The 20,742-nt window shown below is 39.7% G+C and overlaps 1 protein-coding gene across 3 annotated transcripts in view; it reads right to left on the bottom strand.

The window, feature by feature from the left end:
- Window positions 1-20,742, bottom strand: part of LOC117170713 (synaptogyrin) — a 349,909-nt gene that overhangs the window by 297,727 nt on the left and 31,440 nt on the right. Inside the window, exons 1-6 of one of the 3 annotated variants that reach the window (XR_004466840.1) lie at window positions 17,901-18,143; window positions 17,702-17,827; window positions 15,245-15,404; window positions 15,009-15,151; window positions 14,691-14,918; window positions 14,022-14,172 (exon numbers count right to left, since the gene is read on the bottom strand). The exons of 1 other annotated variant lie outside the window; for it this stretch is intronic. The gene's annotated coding sequence lies outside the window, so the exon portion shown is untranslated. Of the gene's footprint in view, window positions 1-14,021; window positions 14,173-14,690; window positions 15,152-15,244; window positions 15,405-17,701; window positions 17,828-17,900; window positions 18,144-20,742 lie in introns of those variants that run through there. One more of the 3 variants, XR_004466839.1, reaches the window with a different exon arrangement.

The following is a 20,742-nucleotide window of genomic DNA, read 5'->3' as shown; positions in this document are numbered from 1 at the left end:
GATAGAGGGTCCCTGTACCAAGGGTTTCTGCTGAATATGATTACAAAAATAAATAGGCAGTCGCGGACAATTGTCCAGGGGTGGTCCCGAAGCAATTAACCCCCCAACGGAGGTGTGAAAACCGTGCCGAAAGCTGAATGGAACCTGCGTGAGCTGTCTAGAACGGTGACTCTGGGATAGCGGGCGACCTCTCAGAGTACGCAGCCTTATCCTTGCATGTGGGGCTCTACAAAGATGGACGAACCCCTTTCCCTAGCTTCTCGTGGGAACAACAATGACAACACCAAGCATAGTTGTAGTAAGTGCGGTTCAAAACAACAGAATACGCAGGGCTCCCGACAATGGTTCGGCCAACAATGCCAACCAATATAAAGCTGGGGGAGCCAATGAAAATGGATTCAACGCGATGGATCGGCGGGATCTCGCGTCCTTTGGGTGGACGGAGCGACTGAATCATGACTTGCTAGAGTGCTACGATGCGAGTGTGGCCCCTGAACAGGGTTACATAGCACGGCTGCATGCTCTGCGTTGCGAGAAACACCCGGAGCTATCGCACTTTTCGCAGCAACGTCTGCGAAACCATGCTGAACTACTCCGTAAAAGGGGCTATGTAAGCGGAACGCCTACTCTACCACAGCTAGAACAAGCTGGCAACAGAGAAAGAGAGGCGAAACTAAGACCAACCGCGGACAGGCATCCAATAGATGAAGAGCGATGCTTCACGACCCGAAGAAACATCAACACCAAGGTTTCTCTCAAGCCTAAAGATCTGGCTGAAATGGATGACGAGCTTCGTGGACATTTTTCCGGAGAATCCGACCTCTGGGCTATCAATTATTGTGTGAATAATGCAGCGAGAGCTTTGGCCGATGCGACAGTACGCATCCGGCATTCAATGTGTGATTGACTACATCACATCTGGCAGGAATTTTACCGCCAAGGTTCGAAAGTTCGCGCGCGAACTTCGGACCCGTTTTCACACACTTAACAAGTCAAAGCTGCAGACAATCTGGGAGCATATTGTTGAGAGAATATGGATACTATCTGACGCTAAGAGAAGTCTAGAGCGGAGGGAGAGGTGGGTCAGAGAAAATCAACAGTTTCTCTCTGACCCATCTCGACTCTTCCAAGACCCTCCAGTTACTGTCGAACACCCACCCAAACCAGAGGAGGTCGAAGTATTTTGGAGAGAAGTCTACGAAGTTCAGCATAGACTGGACGAAGACTCAGAAAATATAAATAGCTTCAAGGAGTTATGTGTTGCCCTCATAACACCTGATAAAGAATGCCCACCCATCACTACCGAGGAGGTGAAAAAAGTGTTAAGAGGGATGAAGAACTATTCCGCACCGGGACCAGATTGTATAAAAAACCTTCTGGTTGAAGAAGTATTCTTCAACCCATCAGCATTTGGCCCGTATTTTCACCTCATATTTGAAGTCGGAAGAGCCGTTTCCAGAGTGGTTGGTGGAAGGGCGCACAATACTCCTGCCGAAAATAGGCAAATTAGCTGACCCCAAGAATTACAGGCCAATAACTTGTCTGAACACACTTTATAATATATTCACAGCTATCCTAAATGAAAGGATTGTTCGGGCAATTGAACCTGTGTGGCAAGAAATGTATGAACAACGAGGCTCAAAGAAAGGCGTAGCCGGATGTCGGGAGAACCTGCTCATCGATAGATGTGTCTGCAAAGATGCAGCATTCTACCAGCGTGACCTATCGATGGCCTGGATTGCTTATCGGAAAGCTTTCAATTCGACCTCCCATAGACTTATCATCTGTCTTTTGGAAATCTTAAAGGTTCATCCGCAAATAGTTGGGTGCATAGAGAGATTGATGCCGCTTTGGAAAACCAGATTTACTATCTCATCTGGAAAAAATCGTATGATAACTAACAGGGTCACCTTTCAGAGAGGTGTTTTTCAGGGCGACACCATGCGCCCACTCCCCTTTTGCCTTGCATTATTGCCACTATCTCTAGCACTTCGCCATTCCGACGGGTACTTGGGCGGCAAACCTGCAGATCGAAAGTGCAAGGTCACTCATGTATTTTACATGGACGATCTTAAGATCTATGCTAAAAACAGAGAGCAACTGCATCTAACTCTGGGGATTGTCGAACGATATACTAAGGAAATTGGAATGGAATTTGGGTTAGACAAATGCGCCAAGGTTTACTTGAAGCGAGGAAAACTTAATGCCATCCCTGAAAATCCTGAGCTCCGAAAGCAGATACAAACCTCTCATCCGACAAATTTGGTCTTCCGAACTGTCGACGAGGAACAAAGTATCTGCAATGAACATGCTAGCGGTCCCAGTACTACTCTATTCATTTGGAGTAGTTCCATGGGCGAAGAACGAGCTCAGATCTCTTGATATCGGGACAAGAAAGGTTATGCACATGAGCAAAAGCATGCATCTTAAGTATTCCGTTCCGCGACTGTACATCTCACGCCGTCAAGGGGGTCGCGGAATATTGAGTCTTGAATGTCTTCACAACAGGATTATTCTGGGTACAGCACATAGAGTTGCAAATGGAAGAGACCCTCTTCTTAAAATGGTCAGAAATCACGAAGAAGTGGGCAAAGGAGCATTTCTGTACAAAGCAGCGGAGGAGGCTGCTGAAACACTCGGACTTGACTTCAGTATTAGGCATGAGCAAAATACATCAAATCTTATCTATCTCGAGTACACACTCCTGAAAGCCCGGATTATGAAAGCACAAGAGAAAAACTTTCGTGAACAGCTCCTCGATAAGAGGATGCGCGGTATCTTCCACATAAATGTGAAGGATGAGTCAATGCCTTGTGAGCTAACGTTTGCTTTCCTTAAATCGCCCGGATTGAAGTCTGGTACAGAGGGTTTCATTTTTGCATGCCAAGACGGTGTCATTTCCACCTTAACATACCGTCGCCACATTTTGAGCTAAGACATTCCCGATGATAGCTGTAATGCGGCACTAAGAGTGCTTTATTACCATCTCTGTCACTCCTACGGCATTAACCTTAATATCGCTCCTCTAAATGCTCCTAGGGAAATTGAGTCAATTGTCGAGAATGGGAGGTGCCGCATATACTGGAACTTTATATTCTCGACAATTGTTTCTGTTGCTCACTCGAGGCCTGACATGGTCCTTCTTGACTTCGAGAAGCGAACAATGTTCGTTATCGAATTTTCGGCACCAACTAACAAAAACATCATAACCAAGGAGAACGAAAAGAAAGAGAGGTATCGAGACCTTATAAGGGAGTTACAGCGATTGTACCTCGAATATTCTGTTAAACTGATCGTCCTTATCATCGGCGCTCTTGGAGGTGCCAAGCTTTCACTTGCTAATTGCCTAAAAAGCATCCCTGCGTGTCAACAATATGCTAGAACACTTGCGGGAAAAATGCAGAAGGCGGTTTTTCTTGGGTCGCTCCGTGTTCTTAGGGTGCACGAGGCTTTTGCTGAATCGTCGTATTGATTCCTTTACAGACTGTAACCACCTATCTCACGGTTGTGAGACGTGGTTGTGGCTGAAATTTTACCGCGATTTCGCTGGAAGCGGGTGCAATTTTCCAGATTAGCAACCGCCTTAGCATCAGCCTGCATGTGTTATTTCTCGCCCACAGTATCATATATGGTACACTTCACACGTAAAGCAAAAATCGCGTTTGCTGCCGTTCTTTGAGCCAAAAACTCGCACGTCACCGCCTTATGTCATCGAGGTACCATGCCAAAGTGGCCATCCAGTCATAATTTATTTTAAGCAATTTATAAGACAGGTAACAATGATATCTAAAAAGAAAAAATTTGGGTGGATTCGGGTTAAATCGTGTTTTAAATCATTTTTCCTAAATACTGCGGAGCAGGCTGATGCTACAACACAGCTGTCAATAAGGGGATCAACATCTGCTACTGCAATAAATAGTGGCCGAAAAGTTAGACAAGCGTTACGAAGAATGTCAACGCCATTAGTAGAGTCACTTCTTATTTCATTTCTTAACTTAAAAATGTAACTTGTTTTAATGCATTTCTTATACCACTTGTAAAATTCTTTGCGGCTCTCTAAGGACATCGTATCAGGGGGGTTATGATCTGCAGCGGGTAATTTACCGACAAATCGCGTGTTATTCCTTCTCATTAATATGATATTAGAAGCGTCTAAATAAGGTTTCGGTGGGTTATTAGATCCTCGACTTTTAATCAAATGATTGAGGATGAATTGAGCGTCGATAACCTTTAAATTATGTGGTATGCACTTTGACGTTGCAAAATTCTTGCAAATATCAAATTCTAATTAATAAATTTAGTTTGACATTTAGACATTTTCGTTTTTTAAACATTTTTTTGTGAATTCAGATATTTTACTTTAAAGGTCAGAAATTGTGGCTTTGGTATAGAAACTTCATGACTCGAGGTAGATGTAAGATTTATGATTTTAATGGAACGCCACTCCAGACTTTAAACAACCAAATACTACAGACACACATTTCAAGCCGTTTGAATTCTCCGGCATTTTCGTCTACTATTGTCTGACAGGCTCAAATGAGCTGTGGATCCTCATCTACAAGAATCATGTTAGGCTGCCGGCCAGCCTGACAGTAATGATGCAAGTTACGGAAAATCTAGAACGACTCATCTGCCTGGCTTAGAACCTTTTTGGAGACTTTAAGATGCGAAATTTCTTCGTCAATTCCTAAGATGACTAGGGGATGTCAATACGCAATGCCCTATGCACGTCGGATGATACCAGTTAATACCGCATCAAATTCTGCTCTGATTAGTCTGGGTAATTTCGGGCTGCAGGAGGTGATCAAATGGGTGGATTGGAGAGTAAGGACGAAGAAATAATAACACTGGATCATTTCTGGGAACAATAAAGACAGATTCCGGAACCGTCTTTGCGTTGCTCGCTCTGTCCTGCTGACCACAGCCGTGTCAAGAGGTTCTGGCCACTCATATAGGCCACACGATCTCCAATTTCTTCGTAAACCAGACATTCTTGAATAAAACAATGAAAAGACAAATGGAAATACACAAATGATAATTCGAAGTACTTTAAATTCTGTTAAGTATGGGAATGTGCGGACCTTCTGAAAACTGTTCTCGAAGAAGACCTTCTGTGACTTCTTCTTGAATAAATAGGTTAAGGTCGTTTCTCGATTATCAAGTGAGGGGAAATTTCGCTCGACACGTCGCCATAATTAAAAGAACTTGAAAATTTGTGATGCTTTTGTTACTGTCGAGAAAATGGCACCACACGTTGACGAAGCAGAAGTTCCTTAACCGGGCCTTTCTTATTTCACATTGTATTTTTTTAAAAGATTATAAATGTTATCATTTTAATGATATGGCTCCCCAATCGTGAATTTTATGTGAAAATCTATTGAAATATGTTCCAGTCGAGTGTTGTCCCAAAAATACTTGATCTATAGGATTTAACTCCTGCCACGTGTCCCTTTATGGACATTTAGCCGAGCCCCACTTAAGATTTGTTCCGCAATTCTAATTTACAATGGAGTGAGCCCCTTTTTTGAGTTAACCAAAATGTGGAATTTTAAAGAACTGTGCCCTAGTCAATAATTCATCTGAAGTTTTCCTAACCTCAAAAATAGACTCCCACTCACTATTATTCAAATTCCATGAATTGAATACCCTTCATGCGGCATAATGAACTCCCCCCTTTCTCTGGCCCCTTTTTAGTGAACCATGAAAGAACCTTGAACATCGAGAATTGTAACGCTTACAGACATGCGCCTGTTTGATTTGAAAAATGTCGAGAACTGTATTTTTGATTGCATATATTTTGAATTGTGTGTATTTTCAAGTTTTCGTATTTTCAATTGTCCATATTTTGAACTGTGTACATTTTTTATATAATTTTCTTTGAGAATTTATAACCTTAGTTAGGGTTGTTATTTTTTATTACTTATTATTTGATTACTTGCTATTTATGATATTCTTATCACATGAAATCAATTTAAGAAATGTAAATGAGGTTCTGTTACTTCGTCTTAGAAATTCTTTTCATAACATTTTATCTACTTCATTTCTGCAATTTGGCGTGTGCTGGTAGTGATTATTAAAAATTAATTTAGAGTCAGTAGAATTTAGTTCATTTAAACGTGACTTCTCTTAATTTAGGGTAGGATTCGGCTATCACTAGATTTCCGGAAATGAAGCTTTGAATTTATTGATTTTCCGTTTTACTTATGAATTTGTGTTTGAAAATTTAGAAAATTTTCAGAAATTTTCTTTTGAAACTTCCTGTCATGAAGTTCTCGGCAGAAAAGCCTAACTTTTCTTAGTTAGTTTACATTTCGAGTTCTTTTTAGGTTAGGATTTAAAATTTCTTATACATTGTGAATTATTCGAGACCTTCTTTAATCGAGCCTTCGTCGATTTTTGATTTATGTCGATAATCATGTCTGACTAGACACCCTAATTGTTTCAAACTTTATTCAATTCAATTAATTATCATTTCTTGTTGTTATGAATGTAAAGGTATTTATTTTTCCGGAGTTGTGAACCCTCTTTATTTGCGGAACAAGCCCAACTACCGAGCATAGGCCTGCGCTCAACAGAACCTAATCAAGTGTAAAGTAACTTTTCGAGTAGTGTCTAGATTTTTTTCAGATTTTCAGGAAGCAATGCCGAAGGTATTTGGTAATTTTTAATTATTTATTAATAATGAAATTGCAATATTTCATGACGCCCAACTTAGGGCTCACGCAAAAATAATTGGGGTTCTTGTAAAAAATATAGGATCTTGAATGTTATAAAATGTGCAGATTTTTTTATAGTTTAGTATGCCTATTCACAATAAAATCTTGTCACAATTCTCGTACGCTAAAGAATGAAGACTTTGAATTCTTTCATTTCACGATAGAACCTTCTTTCATCTCTCTGAACGGTTTGATTTTGTTGTTTCCGTGCACTACTTTTCTTGTACGGACGCAGTCTGGCAGTAAGAATATCAATTCTCTGCCGTTGAGAGTCTATAATCTCATTCAATATAGACGGTGTGACAAGATTTGCACTTTTAGAGCCGTTAGTTTTGCGTTTAAATGCATAGGTAAAACCTTTCTGTTGAGGTGTTTCATTAATGCACACAGTTTATTTGTGACGTTTATTTTGGGCAGAGAAAGCCTTGGTATTACTTCTACATATCTGAACTCTCGTAAAGCCTGGCCGAAACTCCTGTCAAGGTGCTGTGGCTTTTCGTGATGTCGCTGTTCACATCATCGTTATTAATATCCAAATGTGGTTCTAGTGGATCTGGTACTTGATATGCAAATTCACCAGCACCCATGCCTTCAGCGTCAATCAAGTATTAGTTTTCCTCATATTTTAAGGGGAGTTCATCAAAAGGAAGCTGCTGTTCCACTTCCATTCTGATAGCGGCTATTTCAACAGCCGAAAGCAATCTGCTTATAGATATTGAGCGTTTTTGATGTGCCAGATTTAGTTAATTTATTCTTATGGCTAGCTCTGGGTATTTGAGTAAGAAGGGTCTATGATGTTCGCTATGATATTCTCTCCTTACACTTTGCCCACATTTCTCTGCTAAAAAATAAAGGCGCATAATATCTCTATTTATATGGCATGTCTATTTTAATCGGCTTTTTGGTAGCTGAACGTCTGTTTCTGCTTCTGGTTGTATAAGGCCATCCTCCTGTGGAGGATGCGGTCGTGTTAAATCATCAACAGGTTGAGGAAGAACATTAATTGCTCCTACTTGACCGTGTGACGTGGTTTCCTGTAGCTGATATTTATTGCCGTCGTTTTCCACGTCAAATCAACTTGTTGTTTAGTCTCCATTTCTCGGACTTCTATGACGTGTAGATTAGTCCTGATGTCCTTCACCTTAGCTACTTTCTTTACATTTCGATACTTTGCAGCAAATTTCGTTCTTAAATTGTATCCGCCGCAGATTTTCTTGCTAGGTAGCTGTTTGATTAATGAGATCTGACTGACAAACTCGTAGCTCACCATGACCGCCGTCCCGCATGCTGTGGCCCCCAACGGCGGCTCCAGGGGCGCGCCGACGATCTTCGGGAAACGGCAAGCGTTTCAAATGTTTAAAAATACTCTTTCTTATTATTGATGGGTTTTGCTGTTCTTCTTAATCCCTCTCCTCTTTGTTATCTGCCTGTCTAGCATGAGAAACCCTGTCAGCAGCAGTGCTAGCGCGAACATAGCCGTCACAGTCATGAGAGGAAAGCTCAAGTTCTACCGCGACACCAACAAAAGAACATTTTCGGCAGGGCTTATTATTACATATTATTTATTATATTGTACCAGGGACTGATGGGCGAGGAAGTTTCTTACGATATGACAGGTGTTTAATAAAACCGCCTTCTGAGCTGCTCGATATACTTATGGTTCTTGGTTGTATAGATTGACTGAAAATTTCGGTTAAGTGGAAAAGAAATATCGATGATATAGACTCTCTCACATTTTTCCTCGCATCACGATGTCAGGTCGATTGGCCCAGATGTAATGATTTGTTTAAATAGTAACATTCTAATATGAGATGTAATCATCGTTTCCTAAAATGGACATGGAAAGGTATCTATAGAAAGGCATCCATTATGGTAAGAGTATGAGGTTTAGGGCTAGTTTGTTGATGTGTAATGCCCACTACATCATTATGTCTGTGCTTATATATATTTTTTAGATATTACGCGACAGCCATCCATAATGTGCTCGATCGATTTGTTGGTATATCCACGTAATCGGCACGGGTCAACTACATCTTGATGCAACACCGGTTTGCGATGATTTCTGGTTCTGACAACCTTGTCCTGTATCGGAACGACAAATTCTTCTGTTTCTGGATACAGAACAGCCTTCATCAGCCAAATATTAGATGCCTCACTATCCACTTCATTTTTATCTAACGTATTGGGGTGCTCGCCGTGGATGGCTCTCTACCTCCACTGTATTTATAATTCCTCTATGGTTTCTGTCGTGACATTCAAGGTCCCATCTGAAGACAAATTTAAGGGCGTGTATTCAAGATCCGCTTGACAAATGGTACTGTAAAGCGCAACATTTCGTTTGCTCTTAAAATAGTCTCGCAATTCTATAAATTGTGACTCACACCGTTTTTTGACATCTGCAACGCCGCTACTCGCTAAATGTCGTGGTAGAACTACCCTTTCATTTGCTGAATTTCTGTGATGCATTCGGTGCTTCGTCATTTCTACGCGAACAATTCTGTTTAACTTTTCAAGGTCAGTGTTAGACCATTTTATGAACCCGAAGGAGGACGCGAGGACATGGCATATGTGTTGATCGCCCTGATTTTATTTGCCGAGTTCAGAAAACTCTTCAGAATCAATCTAAGTCTCGTAGTGAAGGCAGTCGTTAGGCTTGTCTTAACTATCTTACCTTAGATTCAAGAATACCCAGATATTTATATGATTCTCCTGCAGCCATTGCCTCGATGTCATTTTCGAACTCGTTCTCTAACTCTGTGATCGCTAATTTCCCTCTGATTAAATGTACTGTTCTACATTTATCTAATCCGAACTCCATGTGGATATCATTGGAAAACTGCTTTGTGACATCGATCACTTGCTGCAGTTTCTGACCTGAACTAGCGTACAGCTTCAGGTCTTCCATGTAAAAAAGATGGGTCACTTGATGACCATCCTCATTATCATGAATTCTGAACCCGTGAGACGTGTTGTTTAGTGTTTTGCTCAATGGATACAATGCTAAACAGAACCATAGTACGCTGAAGGGGCCTCGGTGAAATATACCCGTCGTAAAGCGTATTGATCTAGTTATCCTTGGTTGTCCATGATCAAAATACATCTTATATAATACTTACATACTTCTTACTATTGAGTGTTTTTATTAAACTTTTACTCGGGTAAACCCGGTTATACATCATAGCCACGGACTAAGTCAAGTGACTGATGAGATTAGAATGTTATAAGTTAATTTAAATAATTTAATACGATGATTGAAACCTCCTGCGATGATGTTGTAGGTATACAATTACGAGCGGCCACAAGCGTTGGAGGTGACAACATTCGCCTCTGGATGCTTTCTTAGAGCTACCATCTGCCACTCCACGGGTTTTTAGTCGCTCGCTTCCTGATGATCTAGAAAGTTTCTTACAATGCGACAGGTGTTTAATAAAACCGCCTTCTGAGCTGCTGTCAAAACCCTACTAACTCCTAAATATTCAAGATGTTCAGTGCATCTTGTGTGCACATTGCCTGTAGCCGAAATCACAATAGGATGAATAGATGCATGATTCACATTCCTGCATATGGCCTTTACTTCATGCCTTAACTCGCTATACTTGTGGATCTTCGTTGCATAGGTTGATTGCAAATTTCAGTTAAGTGGACAAGCAATGTCGATGATGTAGACTCTTCCACCTTTTTTTTCTCGCATCACGTTGTCAGGTCGATTGGCCCGGATGTAATGATCCGTTTGGATAGTAACATCTTTACATAAGATGTAATCTTCACTTTCTAAAACGGGCATTAGAATGCATCTATAGCAGGGCATCCATTCTTTTAAGAGTCCTAGGTTTAGGGAAAGTTGTTAATGTATAATGCCCGCTACATCATTATGTCTGTGCGTATATTCTCTCTGGGCTACTACGCGACAGCCATCAATAATGTGCTCGATGGATTCGTTTGTATTTCCACATAATCGGCACCGGTCAACCACGCCTTGATGTAAGACGTGTTTGCGATAATTCTTGGTACTGACAACCTTGTCCTGTATTGCAATGACGAATGCTTGCATCTCTGGATACAGAACACCCTTTCTTAGCCAAATATTAGATGCCTCACTATCCACTTCATTTGAATCTAACGTGCTGGGGTGCTCGCCATGGATGGCTTTCTGCCTCCATTGTATTTCTAATTCCTCTATGGTTTCTGCCCTGACATTCAAGGCCCCATCTGAGGACAAATTTAAGGGCGTGTATTCAAGATGCGCTTGACAGATGGTTCTGTAAAACGCAACATTTCGTTTGCGCCCTTACCCCCTAAATGTCGTGGTAGGACTACCCTTTCAATCGCTGAATTTCTGTGGTGCATTCAGTGCTTCGTCATTTCTATGCGAACAATTCTGTTTGACTTTTCAAGGTCGGTGTTAGACCATTTTATGAGCCCGAAAGAGTACGTGAGGACAGGGATGATCTAACTTATTATACAAACATTTCTTTGTTCAAATGTTGTCACAGGCTTATACTGCCCAACATGTCGAAGGCATTTTTGGTTAGGTTTGGATTTTTATTTGATCATTTTGCACGGGGCTGTGCCGGTATATATCATCAGTCACGGACGCATTTTTATAATGCAATCAAGTGATCTGATGAGAGCAGTCTGCCCAGACATATTGGACAAAGCCTGGTTTTTACCCCATCATTGACGGACTGGGTTGCAGTCAAGTACACGATGGGGGGACCTACAGGTTAAGGTGGGTTCCGAACCACCAGAACCTCGGTAAAGGTACATTGAAAAATTGCCAGAGGTACCGGCTCAGGGATCGAACCCCGGACCTCTGAGGTGAAGTCCGAGTGTCTAACCAACTGGGCCACCAAGGCTCTCTGAACCACCGAGGCTCTCTGAGCCACCGAGGCTTATTATTATTATTATTATTATATTTATTATTATACCACTTTATTATTATTATTGCTAAAGTGAGCGTCAGAATTTCAGGACACAGAACTGTAACAAGCGTCACATTGTATCGAACATTTGTGATCGGTTTGTCAAAAATATGACTTGTTACAGGGTATACCAAATTGTTATGCTGCTTCGGCTTTGATTAAATTTAAAATCACACTGTAATGATAACCGCGATGTCCTTTATACAGTATATAAATATTTTGTCTGACAACACCCCCTGGTTTTTTAATGACAGAACCACCACCATAAAAAGCTTTCTCTCTAACTTTGGAAAAATCTTTAAAATATAAACTATCACAGCTATTTAAAGTCTTGCTCAATAATTCTGTTGAGCGATTAGCTCTAGTAACCAAAACACACTCTCAGGAATTATTACCCTAGCGTCTCGCGTGAGTCTTTCGTTTGATCGAATCATAACTCTACCTGTTCTTTTACGTATACTTTACCACACTTTTTACATTCTCATCAGAGAAGGTATCAGATTTGTGTAAGATTTGATCCCCCCTCCAGTTTTTGTCAAATAATGTCCACGTTTTGAGACCCCTGAATCCGAAAAACAGGTGTTCACGAATGTGTCTGTCTGTATGTATGTCTGTCTGTCTTTCTACGCCTGTATATCTGTCTGTTTCCACTACAAGAACAAAAAATATCCATTAGATTGGCTTTTGGTACACTCGCTTAGTATCCTAAACTGAAGGACAAGTTCGTTGGCCCGACATTTTGGATAAAAATTCAAAAAGTGGGCACGTTTTGAATATTTTCGAGAACACTATGCAAAAAACGTTAAAGGTGAATAGACAAAAACTTTGCATTTGATAAAGATCTACAAATTTGGTATCAACCACTTTTCGATAGCATGCGTAGTTTTGGGTTTAATCATCAAAAACATTATTAACAGTAACAAAACAAATTTGTCCGCTGCGTGGGCACATTCTCATTGCAACTTTTGTCTTTTACTTTCCTTTTCCTCTCGTGTGTGGTGTTTCGAAAAATTTTAAATATGTTTTTAATGCGATTTTTTACGACTAAAACAAAAAACAGAACTATCAACAAATTATTCATGACAAATAAATCATGTTTCCATGTTCATCAGAGAAGATATTAGATTTGTGTAAAATTTGACCACCCCAGTTTTTGTCAAAAGGTCTACATTTTGAGACCCCCTGAATCCGAAAAACAGGTTTTTACGAATTTGTCTGTATGTCTGTCTTTCTTTATGTCTGTCGGCCTATGAGCACGATAACTTTTTTTAATCTATTAGATTGGCCTTTGGTGCACCCTTTTAGTGCCTTAAACTAAAGGACAAGTTCGTTAGCCAGGCATTTTAGATAAAAAGTCAAAAAGTGAGCGCATTTTGAATATTTTTTAAAATAATTTTTTTCAATTCAAAATTTTTCTGTAAGAGTGTTTATAGTATTCAAAAAATTGAACAATTTATAATGATAACTTTTTTCTTAAAACCAAAAATTACCAAAGTCAAAGCATTTACAAAATTCCAAAAAACACACGAAAATGAACCTTTTAAGCCAAATAACGGATGATATGAAGAATATATTTATAATTAAAAGTTAAAAAACGGTAAGGCTGCTCAGTAGACCGTATGTGTAAAGTTTAAATCATAAAAAATACATTGTAAATAAGCAAATTCAGTTTTTGGAAAAACGACAAAAGTTGCAATAAAATGTTTGATATCAAAAATTTTTTATGAAGAATGCCCATGTTTTAAACGGAACCATGAAACTACGTCTGTTTTAATACTAATGCAAGTCATGAATTATATTGATATATATTTATGGGAATAACATAAAATTTCGGAGATAAACTCGAGTGCGAAGCACGAGATTAATGGTGAGAATTTGTTCGTCAAAGCTAAAGAAGCTTTAGCGAAAAAGAATTCACAATCATCAAATTACTGTTTTCGATGCTTCCACTTTTAGTTTTAAAAAGTCTGTGCACAAAAATCGAACGCGTAGCACGAGGTAAATTGATTATCGAGCGCGAAGCGCGAGAACCAACAGTCGCGCAGGCAGATTTTTCGAATTTAAATTATTCCTATCTGAGTAAAGGTCAGGTTTCGCGGCGGCTACAACAATATCTTGAAGTAGGCAGTTTTTCGACTCTTTCTCTATTTCATAAACCTGCTGGTACCGTACCCAAAAAATGGTCTGCCACAAAAGTATCAGCAACATTGAAGCTTATTAGTTTCCACATATCTTCAAAATTGAGATTCTTTACAGTTAGACACGCTTTCCAGACAAAGCCCTTACTAATGTCTTCCAGCTATCATGAATTTTCTGACAAACTGATCAGACTCATTAATTTTAATGATAAAGGGGGAAAAATTATTTAAACTCATATTCCTACCTATTGCTTGTGCATCCTTAATCTGTGATGTAGAAGTTCGCACAGGTTCCGTAGGCCAGGATGGACCTGCAGCTGCATCACGTGTTGATACAGCCTTCGATGGACTTTTAACAATGGTTTTGAAGCACCACCGTGTTGGATTTGTTGTATTCTTTATTTTCATGAAAAATAAAATAATAATGTTTAAATCATACTTTAATATGTCCAGAAAGCTTAAAAGGAGAAAACTGTTATAAAGGGTATCCCAGATTCAAGTGTCCGGACTTATATAGCCATATAAAAATAAGAAAAATAAATAGAAAGTTCCTCTTCTAAAAATCAGTTGAAGTTTTAGCTTTTGAGTTATAAAATATTTAGGCTGGACAAATCTGGCGCGCAGTATAAACAAAAGTGCGTATTTGAGCTGGGAGTCCAACGCAGTCCCGTTGAAGAGAGCGCCGAAGTGGTGTTAGCGGCAAGAGAACAGCGGTCACTTCAGACTACCATTCACCCACGCGCAACGTTTTATTCTGCGTTCCTGATTGGTCCAGTTTAAATATTGTAAAACTTGAAAAATAAAACTTCAACTGATGGTCAGGAAAGGAATTTTCAATTTATTTTTTCTATTTGTATACACCCATGTGAGTCCGGAAACTTCAGTATGGGACACCCTGTATAAAGTTAAAGTACCGTGTCGCTTTTTTCTTTCCTTCCTCTTTTTTTGCTTCTATCCTCCTTATTCTTTTTTTCTTTCCTCTTCCTCCTTCTTTTTCTGCTCCTCTTCTAGACGTAATTTTTCTTTTCGGGCCTCCTGTTTTACTTTCTATTTCTCCAAAAGCTCTTGCCTTTTATAATTTTGATAACTATCTTGATTTCGTCAAACCACTACCTCTTTCTTCTATTATTCCTCGCAACAACCTTAAATATTTAAAAAAAAATGTATGTGGGGGGTCCTGTGAAGTAATCTCCTGATTCTGTCTACTTCTTTGGGTTTTTTTCACTCTTTACCCTATCAGATTGCAGCTGGAGTCTAGTACTATCAGACTTAAACTTGAGTCCTAAATTATCAGACTCTAACTGAAATCTAATACTTTCATAGTATCCTGCATCAGATCTCATTTGAGTCCTTCATCTTTTAGTCTGGATCTGTTCTGAAATAAAAAACAAAAATGCAACATGTACTTCCTAGCTCATAAATATAATATAAACAAAAGTATGAAGAATATATGTGATATTTTGCATACCTACAAGGTCAAGGAGCTCATTAATTTTTGAGTTAGGATCCCTTTGAAGATGCTCGTATCTCCTTATTGCCATAAGTATAGGGATATCATCACCCCTTACAGTGACTTCATCTACGACACCGGCAAAACATCCGAAAGTGTCACATTTTGACCCAAAACCCTGAATTACACATAAAATCATTGCCTGACCATCCTCCTGCTGTTGATCACTAATAATGTCGTCCAGTTGCTTCTCCGCATACATTTTAAATCAAATTAACTGATTAATGTAATTTTTTAATCTAACACTATAATTAAGTTAAAACCCCTTTTAATATCACTACACAATTACACAAACGTTAAGGGCATGTGATACTTAGAAAATTGTCGATTATACAAGTTTTAGGTTCCCCCGGCTTTTTTTCTAGAATAATAAATATTTTGTCTTCAAAATCTAAAAATGATAGCGAACATGCTAACAGACGTCCCCACACACTTTTTTTGTGTTTTTTTATCAAAAAAATTTTTAATATTGCAAACAACGTGCGTGTATATTTCGAGGTTATGTGTGTTATAATTCACCCGACCGTTACTTCCAAACTACACAATATTTTTGGCCGAAAACTTTGGACTTACAAATAAACATAGTAACTAATCTTCCGGAACTAACCTTGTTTGCAGGCAATCAAAAAAGTTCACTTCATAAATAATTTCCAGATTATCGGAAAGGCAGAGATGAAAAACAACGTAACCTCAAAATAATGCATATGCATAAAATGTTTATTTAGCACAATAAAATTTTTTTTTATTATTCCTCAAAAAAGAGTCTGGGGACGTCCGTTATGATATTTTATAGCACCTCCGAATTAAGTTTTTAAAAATTTTCATTTTTGTGGAAAAAAGGCAGGGAAACTGTAAGTATCACATGCCCTTAATGTACTTATTTTATTTAACCTTTAGAGGACGAAAAAATTTCCACTCAAACCGAGTTTTCATTTGATCAAAAATTTACGCGCTGAGTACGAAAAAAATAGTGAAAGAAATCCTGAAGGCACCCTTGACCTTGAAAATCACAATCTCAAGGTCATTTTTTATATGCTAGCGTTATGTTTGGCATACCCATGTTTTTTGAGGCGCTGAGTAAGAAAAAAATAGTGCAAAAAATCCTGAACGCTGACGTGACCATGAAAATATACATTTTAAGGTCAAGTGATACATTTATTTATTTGTTGCTGCTTTAGCGTCACAGTTGGCACATGCATGTTTTTATGTGCCTAGTACTGAAAAAATAGTGGCAAAAATCTTAACATCATTCTTGACCTCAGAATGATGATCTTTTTCCTACCAAAAGTGCAATAAACTCTAACTAAATCCACGAAGATGTATAATAGCTTCTTCAGTTCCTGCTATCTAAAATGAAGGTGAACGATGCCTTCCTTAGAATGACGATTATCTAGGGCAAAAAGTCTCCAGGATGTTTCTTACCACTTTCCTCTTATTGAACGCACCAAATTTTGCCCGAAAACATCAAATAGTTAGTGTGCATTGGGTAGTTGAAATATCGACCACCCCCGCCCTCTAAAGGTTAATAATAGTATATTAAATAATCGGAGTACCAAAACATTATTTTCTTTTTAACACTTTATACTAAGCTGGTGAAAAGAAAAAAATCCGGCAATCTAATGCTGCACGATTAAACACACTAGCAAGACTGATTTTTATTTCCTGTGTGATGTTATATATATTTCGTGGATATATGGAAGTAGAAAATTCTCTAAGCCTTTTCTACAATATATATTTCTAGGAAAAATTACAAAAGGAATGATCTCTCTGAGCCCATTCCAAAATCGACCAACTAGCATTAATCACCTGTTTTAATCTGATTTTTTACTTTTAAGTATTCATGACTAGTGTTTACAGCCTACTCAACTGACTTTAATACTTACTCAGGAAATGGGTATTGACTATGTAGACGAATATAGATTAAAATGGTTCAATAATTTTTACAAGGATAAATTGTGTTTTGAGAATCTAATTCTGTGCGAGTGAACACACTAGCAAGATTGATTTTTATATCTTATGTGATGTTACACTGGAACCGCAGTTATATCCGCTCTCACTTAAATCCTCTCGCGCATATATCCCTGCATGACTCTCATTTACAACCGCTCGGCATCCACCACATCACAGTACCACGTGAAAAACAAGCCAATCAGAGAGCAGCACGGCTATTTCCCCTTTGGTGAGCAGCATTGGTGCGACCCCCTTCCGGGAGGATATAAGTGAATGTTTACGTTCTCGAACGGCGGTGAAAATGCGGTTACAGTGTACTCGTATATGTTTCTTGGAGAGATTTCGATTACCACATTGTCTTAATGCTTAAGATCACAATCTAGCTGATTGATAATGTATGCTATTCTATTAGATTGGCCTTTGGTACAATCGTTTACTTATTATGATATAATTATAATTATGTACCTTGACTCATTACTGAGATGTCTGCCCCAAAAGTATCAGCTATTTCATCCTTTACTTTTAACTATTTACCACTATTGCTCACAGCCTAATTACAGTCTGTTCCACTCACGAGGCTATACGTTTTCCCTGAAAGTTTTGAAGATATTTTGTTCTTTTTTTCTACCTTGAAAGTACATTCAAAGGGCTAGAACACACTTACCTAATAAATTGTCCAGCCCCATTGTTGTCTAGAATAGCCTGACACCTTCTTGACATGCTCTCGGCCAGTTTTTCTGCATAATCAATGGATAATGAGCGCCATATCTCCCTGATGTGTCGACAGAGCTGCTTTAAGGTGAATACACGCTTTCCTGCGAGGTTCTTCATTATACTCTAGCTTCGTGGTACGTTAGTGGTTTTTCGCTTTAGCTAATATGCGTCTTATCGTGTTTACGCTCACGTTTATTCTCTCTTCAGAGAGTTTGTCCTTCGCTTGACGTAGCAGCAGACTCATCTCACTATAATTCGGCTCTCTACAACAAATCGATCGATACTCAAACGAGTTGACTAGGGCGTTCTAACCCTTTGAATGTAATTTCAACAAAAACAAAAGGACAAAATATCTTCAAAACTTTCCAAGAAAAAGTGTAACCTCCCAGACAACAATTCTGCTGCAGCATGTCAGCATCAGGTCTTCTTGACACAGAATACATGCACACACCCAGCAGATTGCAAACATAGCGTGCATGTCATCTTGTGATCGCACAGTACCTGCAGCCGAACTGCATTATCTGCAGAAAATTGCAGCCCAGATATTAGTATTTGTTGATGATAACTATTTAAACTATTCAGTATAAGTTATTGTGTTCAATCTTGGGTCTGTAGTTTTTCAGAAGTTAGCTCGATAACTTTCGAAATAATTGACAGATTAGATTGGCCTTTCATATACTCTTTTATTGTTTCAAATAGCAATTTTCCTGCGCACTGACTCCACAGTGCCGGCAGGCTCTACAGATAGATCAGCAGGCCATGTCGGCAATCCTTGAGACAGATGCGGGGTCACATGTTGCTCATTATGCCCTCAGGCCCTGCCGGCATAGCATGCTGGCATTCTGCCATTAGTATAACTGCAAAGGGTAAGCACGAATGCTCGGCATATACTAACAGCAAGATGCGAGCATGCCTTGTCGGCAGAGCCTGACGGCATAATGAGCAACATATGTACCCGCATCTGCTGAAGAATGCCCACCCATCACTACCGAGGAGGTCACGAGATCCCGCCGATCCATCGCATTGAATCCATTTTCATTGGCTCCCCCAGCTCTAGATTGGTCGGCATTTTTGGCCGACCCATTATCGGGAACCCTGCGCGTTCTGTTGTTTTGAACCGCACTTACTACAACTATGTTTGGTGTTGTCATTGTTGTTCCCACGAGAATATCTTCAAAGAGTTATGTGTTGCCCTCCTAACACCTGATAAAGAATGCCCACCCATCACTACCGAGGAGGTGAAAAAAGTATTAAGAGGGATAAAGAACTATTCCGCACCGGGACCAGATTGTATCAAAACCTTCTGGTGGAAGAAGTTTTCTTCAACCCATCAGCATTTGGCCCGTAGTTTCACCTCATATTTGAAGTCGGAAGAGCCGATTCCAGAGTGGTTGGTGGAAGGGCGCACAATACTCCTGCCGAAAATAGGCAACTTAGCTGACCCGAAGAACTACAGGCCAATAACTTGTCTGAACACGCTTTATAATAAATTCACAGCTATCCTAAATGATCTTGATATCGGGACAAGAAAGGTTATGCATATGAACAAAAGCATGCATCTTAAGTCTTCTGTTCCACGACTGTACATCGCACGCCGTCAAGGTGGTCGCGGAATATTGAGTCTTGAATGTCCTCACAACAGGATTATTCTGTGTACTGCACATAGATTCGCAAATGGAAGAGACCCTCTTCTCAAAATGGCCAGGAATCACGAAAAAGTGGGCAAAGGAGCGTTTCTGTACAAAGCAGCGGAGGAGGCTGTTGAAACACTCGGACTTAACTTCAGTATCAGGGGTGAGAAAAATGCATCAAATCTAATCTATCTCGAGTACTCACTCCTGAAATGCCGGATTAAGAAAGCACAAGAGAAATACTTTCGTGAACAGCGCCTCGATAAGAGAATGCACGGTATCTTCCACAGAAATGTAAAGGATCAGTCAATGTCTTGTGAGCTAACGTTTGCTTTCCTTAAATCGCCTGGATTGAAGTCTGGTACAGAGGGTTTCATTTTTGCATGCCAAGACAGTGTCATTTCCACCTTAACATACCGTCGCCACATTTTGAGCCAAGACATTCCCGATGATAGCTGCAGGGCGTGCCATGCACACCCCGAGCATTTAGCTCACATACTATCTAGATGTCCAACACACGCGGGAACGACCTACATTCAAAGGCACAATGCGGCACTGAGAGTACTTTATTACCATCTCTGTCACTCTTACGGCATTAACCTTAATATCGCTCCTCTAAATGCTCCTAGGGAAATTGAGTCAATTGTCGAGAATGGGAGGTGCCGCATATACTGAAACTTTGTATTCTCGACAATTGTTTCTGTTGCTCACTCGAGGCCTGAAATGGTACTTCTTGACTTCGGGAAGCGAACCATGTTCGTTATCGAATTTTCGGCACCAGCTGACAAAAACATCATAGCCAAGGAGAATGAAAAGAAAGAGAGGTATCGAGACCTTATAAGGGAGTTGCAACGATTGTACCCGGAATATTCTGTTAAACTGATCGTCCTTATCATCGGCGCTCTTGGAGGTGCCAAGCTTTCACTTGCTAATAGCCTAAAAAGCATCCCTGCGTGTCAACAATATGCTAGAACACTTGCGGGAAAAATGCAGAAGGCGGTTGTCCTTGGGTCACTCCGTGTTCTTACGGTGCACGAGGCTATTGCTGGATCGTCGTACTGATTCCTTTACAGACTGTAACCACCTATCTCACGGTTGTGAGACGTAGTTATGGCTGAAATTTTACCGCGATTTCGCTGGAAGCGGGTGCAATTTTTCAGA

Source organism: Belonocnema kinseyi, chromosome 4 (genome assembly GCF_010883055.1).
Source record: "Belonocnema kinseyi isolate 2016_QV_RU_SX_M_011 chromosome 4, B_treatae_v1, whole genome shotgun sequence".
Taxonomy (NCBI): Eukaryota; Metazoa; Arthropoda; class Insecta; order Hymenoptera; family Cynipidae; genus Belonocnema; species Belonocnema kinseyi.
The sequence above is the reverse complement of the archived record's forward strand: the minus strand, read 5'-3'. Positions and strand labels throughout refer to the sequence as shown.